General features: G+C 41.3%; 1 long non-coding RNA gene across 1 annotated transcript; it reads right to left on the bottom strand.

Moving 5' to 3' along the window:
- Positions 1-537: 537 nt before the first annotated feature.
- Positions 538-9,893, bottom strand: LOC144766727 (uncharacterized). Its single transcript, XR_013597901.1, has 3 exons — positions 9,798-9,893; positions 1,496-1,598; positions 538-1,399 (listed from the first exon to the last, which is right to left on the bottom strand). It is a non-coding gene; the product is annotated as an uncharacterized LOC144766727 (long non-coding RNA).
- Positions 9,894-11,730: the final 1,837 nt, after the last annotated feature.

Genomic DNA, 11,730 nt, shown 5'->3' with positions numbered 1-11,730 from the left:
GACAGGAAGAAGAGGACGGAGGCGAGGCAGCTGCCGGCCGTTTTGAGGTAAGTGTTTTTTTTTTCTTTTTTCACACCCCCACCTCACCACCCGGGTCCTGTAGCACCGCTACTGTTTTTATAGTAATCATATGTTTTTACTCAAAAACACCCTGTGCATTATTCTTTGAGGTTATGAGAGGGGAGTTCCCAATACCTACTATAAACTGTTAAGATACAAAATAAAAGCTTCCTGATTACTTGCCTATTTGATTTACTTGTTCAAAAAGATGCTTGTGGGTACATTACATTTGACATCAAGCAGCTCAGGTCATGTGGGTTGTAAATGCCAAGTCACTGATTGATTAAAAGGGCTGATGTGTACCTTTCTTTGTGAATGTAGTGTTCCACCCATACCAGGAAGAAGTGTGAATTCTTTTGAGATGTTTTTGTAACATTGCTATCAGACATTCATGGCCAAACTTCTATTGTTTTTCTCATAGCAATTTTGTTTCTTCACGCATATACATTTGCATGCTTTCTGGCTTGTTGAAACAGAAAGTCAGGTAGCTATTGCCACAGTAATGTCTATCAAAGTGGCAGGTCATGGAAACTACAGCACCACACTGCTAGGGGACATCCGCTGCAGAGATTGTGTATCTATGCATTCTCAACAACCTTGAAATATTCAAGCAGTACAAGCAGTATCACATGCAGTGCACTGAAGTACTAATTTAACACAGCACTGTTTTGGGCTGCTGGGTGACTGAAATGATTGAAAAGCTAGACCTGTTTTATCACCTTTGACAGTGATAAATGGTTGTTTGTCATTGGAACTTAAAAGGAAAGTGATGCTTTTGCCTGGAAATATAAGAGAAAAGAGTGTGTCCAGAAGGACTAGTTTGCACTCTTTAAAGAGAATACCCTAGACCATCAATTCTAGGGTTCTTATTGCTTTATTTAGCTTATTTTAAATTATTTAGATTAGCGAAGCAAATACATATTTTTTCATGTCCTAGAAAAGAAACCTTCCATTTACAGAACACCACATTTACAAAACCACTTCTATACACAATGTTATATTCCACTTAAAAATGAAAAAATTCAAAGACAAAAATGCCAAGTGAAAAAATCGTGTGAAATAACATTAACATTGAAACAAAGTACAACACCAGTCCTAGTTTTTACATAAGGTACCAAGCAGACGTTAGATTCTTAACTAGATGCCGTTAATTGTCCTGCCTAGGCCAAGAGACCAGGGGTTATGTCTACAAACCAATGTTGCCTACACAAGAGGAAATAATTATTACTACATTCCTTAAGGCACAATATATACACAATCCCCTGAGCTCACAAGAGCCATCGTGTTTTGAATCCACACATTTCACGGATTCTCCTCAGGATTTGGACAAGGTTGATATCTATAAAAAAACAACAAAACCATAATTGAATATTTTATGTTTCATAAACTGCGACCCAAAGAATATTTACAACAGATACCGCATTTAATTGAGTACCTTGAAAGCGGCGCGATGTGCGTCCGCCTTGTGTGTAGAGGAATAGTTGAAACCTCTTCTAAGTGCCTGACGGTTCAAATTGCCATGAGATGTGACGCAAAATCTAGGGGGCAAGGTAATGACCAAAACATTACGTTGTGCGCACAAATGGCTGTATTTATACAATGCGCTGGTGTTCACAAGCTATAGTCAGTCAGTCAGTCAAACCACTTTATTCGGTTAAATTAAAACCATAAAAGTACAAAGACGAAATACAAACATATATGTGCAAAAATACAATATAAAATGTCCACAGTATAATACAATCCGGCATTAGCAGTCTATGTGCAAAAAACGCGGTACAGTACGGGTCAGGTAAAGTGCATTTCAAGGCAAAAGTGACAATACATCCGAGATATTTGATATAAACCTCATTTAAAATACCAATCATAAAAACAATGTATAAAAAGATAAAATCAGAGATAAGACCTCATTAGTTATGGGCTCTCCTCACGGCTATTTCTCAACCTGACAGCTGCCATAAGGAAACTGGCTATATAAAAAATCTCATTGGGATCATTTAATAGCTGTAAGTACAATAAGGCTGGCTTAACTTGGATAAAGCCCTTTCTTTTTAGTAGGAGAAAAAGAAACATCTTCCTGATGTCACTATACAAATCACAGAACATTACTAGATGCATTGTGTCCTGGACTGAGAAATCATCGCAGATGCATGGCCCTAGCTCTTCCAGCCTGCACCACCCCTTGGAGTTCCCTAGCGAAAGGTGAATTAAGTTAAAACGGAAGCGTGTAAGGAGAATGCGATGGAAAGACCTGGTCACAATTTTCAAATAAGGTTCCATCGACGGCGTAGTTTTTAAAAGATAATGTGCTTTTACCGTGACTTTTTTCAACTCCAATTCCTCCCTTTGTACTGCCCACAAATTTAAAAACTGTTTCTTCACCCCGCTGGGATCCATTTTCGTAATCATCCCGGGATCATCATAGAGGTCATGTCGACCAACAGTTGCCAATGTTTCCCTTACATAAACAAGCCACCTAATCTTGTGTGCATAATCCAGGGTGAGACAGTCCCTGATCAATTTATGGTTAAGGTCTAACTCGGGATTAAGCCATAATTTAAGCCAGAAAATAACTGGCGCCAGCCTAAGTGTATTGGTTATGTAAGCTACCCCCAATTCCTGGTGTACAGCATAGGTGGGTGTTGATTGGGGAACCTATAATATACCCCGTAGAAATTTGTTCTCCTCTAGCTGTATCCCCTCCATGGGTCTATACCCCCAGATAGAGGAGCCATATGTGGCAATTGCGATACATTTAGCTTTATAAATGTTCACAATTGCCTCAACGGGTTTCGTTCCCAACCGTTTGGCAAACCCATTTACGGCAGCGATTGCCTTAGCCATGCCATTAACCTTAAGTTTGTGTTGAGCAGCCCATGTGCCTTTCTCATCAAAGAGAACCCCCAAATACATAAAAGAAGCTACCCTAGTAACTTCAGATCCTTCACAGTAAAGAGCCCGGCAAGATCGTTTGCTCTGGCGACCTATACTCATTACGTGTGATTTGGCTATATTTACCTTTAGATCCAAGGAATTCATAAAATTACCAAATCCCACCAGCAGCTTCTGTAGGCCGACTACACGATAACAAAACAGCATTGTCGGCGTACAGAAGCACCGGGCAGCGCTCCTGGCCAATTTTGGGGACATCTAAGCTAGCTATATCTAAAAACTTACCTAAATTATTAATATAAAGAGTAAAAAGCAAAGGTGCTAAAATACAGCCCTGTCGTACTCCACGTCCAGAACTAAAGTGCCATGTGCAGTTCCCATCTTGGTCGATCCTCACCCGTGCAGTAAGGTTCTGATGCAGGTCAGCTAGGAAGTGAACAAGACTTTTTTCCATCCCCATCTCTAGGAGGAGCGTCCAGAGCTTTGACCTGTTTTACCAGGTCGAAAGCTGACGATAAATCCATGAATGCCAGCTGGAGTACTCCCCCTTTGGCTGAGGTATATTTGCCAATTAACAGCTATAGAGATTAGTAAAGAGCGACCTTTACCTTTAGTTAGAAATCCCAGTTGCCACAGAGACTTTACAAAGTTGTACTGACTGCTTGACTGTAGTCAGTAATTGGCGCCCCACTGTTGGAAAACGATGTTCCATTAGTGAAGTGTTTTTATAGTTGAAACCTCTTCTAAGTGCCTGACGGTTCAATTTGCCATGAGATGTGATGAAAAATCTAGGGGGCAAGATAATGACCAAAACATTACGTTGCGCGTACATATGACTGTATTTATACATGCTCTGGTGTTCACAAGCTTTAGGGTTTAGTAAAGGGCGACCTTTACCTTTAGTTAGAAATCCCAGTTGCCACAGAGACTTTACAAAGTTGTACTAATGGCTTGACTGTAGCCAGTAATTGGCGCCTCACTGTTGGAAAACAATGTTTCATTAATTGTTTTTATGTCTAAAGCCTCTCAAAATCGACATAAGTACTCTAAATCTGTTTACCTGCCAGGGGAATCAATTTCACTCAATGAGGCTGCTCTGGCGACGCCCATCCCATTCTACACTTCTTTAAACTTTGTCCAAAGTGGAAACGCTAAAAGTTACTAAAACACTTGACCTAAATGTACTTTCCTATTTATAAAGGCGTGCCTCATGCCACTTACCTGCATTAAATTGTTTTAGAACATTCTCCACACACCCCATGTCTGCTACAATTCAGCAAACATTTGAGTGAAGCAAGGCACTTCCTTTTAACCCAGCAGAGATTCCCCAGGAAGTTACAGAGTCCCCGGGAATTCTGGTACTGGTAGTACTCACATGAGTAAAGCACTCACTTTGGCTGCTGGAAAATCCATTTAACTCATGAGCTCAAATATCGATGTTGTTGGTAAAATAGCCTGATTTAAGTGTAATGTATGTGCACAGGATATAAATGTATCTTGAAACATGAAATGTTTAGAGCACTAAACAAAGGAAATCTCCAGGCAAAAATACTGAAATTAGGGGGAATGTCTAAAGTTGTAATTACAGTTTTGTGATCTCAGAAAATTCATTAAGCCCATGCAGGGCTGAGTCAAATTTCATAATGAGGAAAGCCTCCCTCTGTGCCAACCGGACTTCAGGGTCACCTCCAATCTGGTTTTTCTTTATTTGGGACAAAGTCGTCCAGGTAAAATCAGTGTATAGGTGTTTTGAGGACACAAAGTGTTTCACCATGGGTGCAGTGAGTATCTTATTTTTCAGGCGAGACCGATGTTGGACAATGCAGTGATGTACATCCTGACTTGTTTTGCCAATGTAAATCCGTTTACATAGACATGTAATGGAGTATACCACGTTTTTAGATTTACAATTCGCAAATTCATTGAGGCTGTGATGTATTCCTATAGGTTCTGAATCGATCCCCCTATTCCTGACCCTATTCTGGTTAAACAAACCAACAAGTTAACTAGCAGTCAGCCCATGAGGCAGAAAACCCCCATGATGCAGATACCGTTATCTGACGCAGTCACACTACGGCACAGGAACGTGTTATCTGATTAGGTCATAACGCTTGCGATCTAATTAGACAAGCGATATTCCTCCAGCCCCTGATAAGGCATACGGAGTTCTCATAACAAATCAAACCTATGACAACCTGGGCAAAACCCTGCGGCCATTGTTTTGATTTCACCGAGAACTTCAGCAAAAGAATGTGCTAACGAGCAAGTCGTATGACATCCTTATTGACGTATCTATGTCCATCCTTACGTCAATCTCGGCACCTTAAAGGTATAAATATTACCGATATTGCCCTATGCAAAGACACGCGGTGGTGACGAGACGGAGCAGCCATACTTGCCGAAGCGAAGAGCAGAGCAGACCCCGCTGGCGCAGCCCCGCCTTCCTGACGCGCTGAGAACAGCTGCTTTCTCCTGCCGAGAAATCCAGCACCGGCGTTTCCGGGTAGCCCTCGCAGGCAGCCTGGAATATCGAGACCAGAGAGAGAGATACCATCCCTCATTCAACCTAGATTCCAGGTACAGAACTGAATAACCCCTCGCAGAGAAATTCTTTAGTTATTCACTTGGCAAAAACAAACTTAACTTAAACTGTAACTTTCTATTCCCGCCCACGTATTAGGCTTAGGTCAGGTACACGGGGTAGGCGTATTTAGAAACACCAGTTGAGTACGTTTAGTCAAATGTATATGTGTATGTAATATATTTTATTCATTTTTAAACATCTTATGGCTTAGAAACCATATCAATGTTTTTACAGTATTATTTTATACTTCTGCTTTTAATGTATGCACTTTACTTAGCTATAAGTATTGCAATAATATCGATCCATTTCTCTTGTATGAGAAAAGAGACTGATCAATAAATAACACCTTTTTATTGAACACGCCCGTCTCTTCCTTTTCTCTACATTCTGATAAGACTAAGAATGCACGTACTGACTGAGTAAAATAAATTGCCTTTTGTTCACACGACTCTCGAGATACATTCTTGATTAGGGGAGAGCAAAGTTGTCATGTTCTATGGTTGTCAGAAACTAAATCCCTTCTTGTCTAATCAGGGAAGTTAATTCCTTCCTGAACATTCGAGAAAGTTTCTAGTGAACTCTGAGCTAGCTGGCAAACCCAAAACTTTAAGTCTAATATCGACAGTAGTAGACCTAGTTAACGTCTGGTCTAGGCCTTTACTATTGAAGGTATTATTCCAATGCGCAGAGCCTATTGGGATAATAGGAACTACACTACAAGGCACCAGTGCCCTAGTCCGTTTGTGAATAATGTCCCTTCTGTCTCTTCTTGTTCATCCTTGTATACCCTTGTATACCCAAATCATGCTTAAAGAATTCCATGGGTGGCTTAACAATCGTAGCCCTGACATTAAATTTAGCCTTCAATTCAGCAAAAAGAATCTGCCATTTTTGGATGTCAATGTAAAAACATCCCAAGGTGGGTTAATCACCACATTACACATCAAACCCACGGATAAGAACAATTCCCTCCACTATCAGAGTTATCATCCGTCCAACCTTAAGAACAACTTGCCCTATGGGCAATTCTTGCGTATCCGGCGGAATTGCTCTAGGAGAGAGGACTTCGAATTACATGCCGAGGGGCTAGTCAACAAACTGAGAGAGAGGGGGTACCCTAAAAAATTATTAAAACAGTCACTAAAAAGAGCATGGTTTACTCCGAGAGAGCACTTACTAACAAAAAAGACAGAAAGGCAAACAGATCGAAATGTATGTGTGTCCACGTTTGGACCACACACACATCCCATTAAAAAAATTATCCGAAGCAACTGGCATCTGATTGAAGAAACCATAAAAGATGTGGGGTTGCGACTTTTTGCACTAAAAAAGAAATGGTACATTGGGTAGCAAGTTACTAGCTCTTCGGGCTTTTAAAAAATACCATCTACATTATGCACCATGCTCAACCTCCAACAGATACAGGGACACCACAAATGTGGTACCTGTTCGGTGTGTGATTCGACACAAGAAGGGACATTATTCACAGACGGACTAGAGAGGACTTGCGCCATAATGAATTTACGAATTGTAAATCTATAAATGTGGTATACGCCATTACATGTCCATGTAAACTGATTTACATTGGCAAAACAAGTCAGGAGTCACTGCATTGCCCAACATCGGTGTCGCATGAAAAATAAGATACTCACTGCACCCATGATGGAACACTTTGTCTCCTCAAAACACCTATACACTGATTTTACCTGGATGGTTTTGTCCCAAATAAAGAAAAACAACCAGATTGGAGGTGACCCTGAAGTCCGGTTGGCGCAGAGGGAGGCTTTCCTCATTATAAAATTTGACTCAGCCCTGCATGGGCTTAATGAATTGTCTGAGATCACAAAACTGTAGTTACAACTTTAGACATTCCCCCTAATTTCAGTATTTTTGTCGGGTGATTTGCTTTGTTTAGGGCTCTAAATATTTCATGTTTCAAGATACATTTATATCCTGGGTACATACATTACACTTAAATCAGGCTATTTTACCAACAACGTCGATATTTGAGCCCATGAGTTAATAATCCATTTTGGATTTTCCAGCAGCCAAAGTGAGTGCTTTACTCATTTGAGTACTACCAGTACCAGAATTCCCGGGAAACTCTGTAACTTCCTGGGGAATCTCTGCCAAGTTAAAAGGAAGTGCCTTGCTTCACTCAAATGTTTGCTGAATTGTAGCAGACATCGGGTGTGTGGAGAATGTTCTAAAACAATTTAATCCAGGTAAGCGCCATGAGGCACCGCCTTGATAAATAGGAAAGTACATTTAGGTCAAGTGTTTTAGTAAGTTTTACCGTTTCCACTTTCGGCTAAGTTTAAAGAAGCGTAGAATCGGGATGGGCGTCACCTGAGCAGCCTCATAGAGTGAAACTGATTCCCCTGGCAGATAAACAGATTTAGAGTACTTATGTCGATTTTGAGAGGCTTTAGACATAAAAACAATTAATGAAACATTGTTTTCCAACAGTGAGGCGCCAATTACTGGCTACAGTCAAGCCATTAGTACAACTTTGTAAAGTCTCTGTGGCAACTGGGATTTCTAACTAAAGGTAAAGGTCGCCCTTTACTAAACCCTAAAGCTTGTGAACACCAGAGCATGTATAAATACAGTCATATGTACGCGCAACGTAATGTTTTGGTCATTATCTTGCCCCCTAGATTTTTCATCACATCTCATGGCAAATTGAACCGTCAGGCACTTAGAAGAGGTTTCAACTATTCCTCTACACCCAGGGCGGATGCACATCGTGCCGCTTTTAAGGTACTCAATTAAATGCAGTATCTGTTGTAAATATTCTTTGGGTCGCAGTTTAGGAAACATAAAATATTCACTTATGGTTTTGTTGTTTTTTATAGATATCAAGCTTGTCCAAGTCCTGGGGAGAATCCGTGAATTGTGTGGATTCGAAACGCGTTGGCTCTTGTGAGCTCAGGGGATTGTGTATATATTGTGCCTTAAGGAATGTAGTAATATTTTTTTCCTCTTGTGTAGGCAACATTGGTTTGAAGGCATAACCCCCGTCTCTTGGCCTAGGCAGGACAATTAACAGTGTCTAGTTAAGAATCTAACGTCCGCTTGGTGCCTTATGTCAAAACTAGGACTGGTGTTGTACTTTCAATGTTAATGTTATTTCACACGATTGTCTAAGTTTGTTTCACTTGTCATTTTTGTCTTTGAATTTTTTCGTTTTTAAGTGGAATATAACATTGTGTATAAATGTGTTTTTTTAAATGTGGTGTTCTGTAAATGGAAGGTTTCTTTTCTAGGACATGAAAAAATATTTATTTGCTTCGCTAATCTAAATAGTTTAAAATAAGCTAAATAAAGCAATAATCCCCAGATTCATCATGCTCCTCTTTTGCAAGTCCTTAATAGAGATTATTAAGGAATCGCTATTAAAGACTCGCAAAACGGGATGCATGAAGAAATCGCAAAATTTATAGCGATTTCTACTGCTTCCTTATTTGCGATTCGCTAATTGCTAAGAAGGAATGACTCCCCTTTCATTCCTATGGGCCAAAGGCCCATAGGAATGAATGGGGAGTCAATCCTTATTTGCGATTCGCAATTAGTGAATCGCAAATAAGGAAGCGATTTCAAGGATGCCAGGGTGTCCAAAGGACACCTTGTAGCACCCCTGAAATGGTGATTTACACTGGTGTTGCGCACACACATGACCAAAGGACATGTGTGTGTGTAACATCCAACTTAGAAAAATGCACTAAAGTGCATTTTTCCAAGTTTTCGCTATTTACCACAAAGTCAGACTTCGCGGTAAATAGCGGCCAAAAATTGCGAATTCGCAATTCTAAAATGGTTCATGATTTGCATTTAAGGAATTTCAAATAGAGATTCCTTAAATGCAATTCCTCGCAATTTAGCGATTTCAAATTTTGCGATTTTTGCATTTGGGATGATGAATCCCAAATGCAAAAAAAGCGCTTGCAAAGGGCCAGATTCGCAGAATCTGGCCCTTTGCGAGCCGATTTTTGCTTCATGAATCTGGCTGCAAGAACCCTCGAATTGATGGTCTAGGGTATTCTTTTTAAAGAGGGCAAACTAGTCCTTCTAGACACACTCTTTTCTCTTGTATTTACAGTGGTCCAGTCCAGGAGGTTTTAGGACCTGAGCCTTCTTTGTTCTCAATTTTCGCTGGAAATATAGCAGCATTTGTTTACATCTCTGAAGTAATTGCACATCACAACAGACCATGACACAACAACATAACAGATATCAAGATTAAAACATAATAAAAACATACCAGGCTAAAACACAACAAACGGTTAAAGCAGACTGCAGCTCAGGGATAATGGCACAACTCCACAATATTACATCGCAATAATGCAGCACAAAAACCTAGAGATCAAAAAGACAACACATTACCACCACAACAAAATGCAACAGAACACATATATTTTCAGGTCTCACATTGCCACCTCCACAAATCTGATTTTATAATACGATGTTAAATGGGGTTTGGAACAAGCATTACTGTAACTTGCCAGCAAGGAAATGAAATGACACCAGCCAAAATGTGTATCACCTGGTTCAGCTGGATTAACCTTCTACCTCTTATGCTTGTACTTATCAAATGGTGGGTAAGGCGTCTTCTTCCTTTTCTTTGCACCAACACAAAGTCTTAGTACAAGGTGCAGAGTAGAAGTGTAAATTCGTTCTGAACGGTGTAATCAGACAAATAACAACTTTCTTCAGGTTCCCAAAAATCAGTTACTGTAGATCAGGAGGAAGGTCTATCATTTCCTCAATTTTAGACTTCACAATTTCAATCATATCAAGAGGCTCAACCTCTAAATTCATAGTTTTACCCAGCAGGGCCTTCGCGAAGATCTGTGTTGGTGGTATCTCCACCTTCTCCTGGTGATAGACAGCGAGGAATTTCTAGAGGTCAAACTTCAAGTGTCTCCAATAAGCCCAGAGGCCAAAGAAGAAGCACCTTTGATTAAAAAAATATGTATGCCTCGTCAGATTGCACAGCGGCCGTTAAACAGCTAAAGGAGTCACTAAAGTTGCATCCCTGTAATAGAGAGGCAATAAGACAGTGTAGATCCTCAAATAAAACCCTCCTAGGCATAAGTAAACAGGAAATAAGAGAGCAAGCATGGGTAGACCTTAAGAATGCTGCTGTACTGAGAGACTCCAGGGCATTTTGGGAAGTAATAAACAGACCATATTTTATGGATAATAGTCAACCAAAAATCGGATGTTACATCCCCCCCCGAAAGAGTGGGTGGGTCACTTCTCGAATATTTTTTGTCAGAATCCTTCACATCCATCTATTTTAGAGCCAATCACCCCCACAGCAGGCGTGGTGCGGCCATTGGGGCGTAGGGGCGTAGCCCCACTAATCCCCATGGACCTACCGCGCCGTCGCTGAAATAAAAATAAAAATATAGAATGATCGCGCTACCCGCCGGCCGGGAATCCGTGAGACACCCGACTTTTCCGGAGTGTGCAGGGGGGGGGGACTGGGCCTGCTGCAGCTTGAGTGACAGTTCACTCAGCTGCAGCAGTACTGCGCAAGTGAATGTTTGGGAAGAAACCAGCCCGAGCATGCGCAGATAGTTTCCCTGCTGAAGTCCCCCTTAGAGAGAGGACCAGGGGGCGGCCTGCAGCCCCAGGGGTTCTAAAGGGCGACGGCGACTGGGCGAGCAGTCATGGTGCCCCCCTAGCCAATCCTGGCGCTGCATGCAGCGCCAGGATTGGCTGGTCCAGTGGTCCACGTGCAGGCCAATCACTGTGTGACTTCGCGCCATCCGCTACCGTAACATACATTAAGTACATATGTCACACTGTGTGTGTGTGGGGAGGGGGAGGGGGGTTCGCTTCTGCCTCCCAAGCAGCCTCAGACGTTGCCCTCTTCAGTGACTATCAGCGCATTACAAAATGAGCTCGCATGGGAGAAAGCGGGGATTCCCATTTTGGTGTGAAGTTGTAGAAATGTATACATGACTTTGGGCTCAATATGTATGTTCCGATTTTGGTGTGAAGTTGTAGAAATGTATACATGACTTTGGGCTCAATATGTATGTTCCGATTTTGGTGTGAAGTTGTAAAAATGTATACATGACTTTGGTTTGAATATGTACCATCAAAACTGCAGGTCCACACCAAAGGAGAGAGGATGTGGTCTGATGGTTAGCGCAGCCGACTTTGGTGCTGTGAAACCAGGTTCG

This window comes from Lissotriton helveticus, chromosome 7, assembly GCF_964261635.1.
Source record: "Lissotriton helveticus chromosome 7, aLisHel1.1, whole genome shotgun sequence".
Lineage (NCBI taxonomy): Eukaryota > Metazoa > Chordata > Amphibia > Caudata > Salamandridae > Lissotriton > Lissotriton helveticus.
Note: the sequence above shows the minus strand (reverse complement) of the source record. Positions and strands in the feature narration are given on the sequence as shown.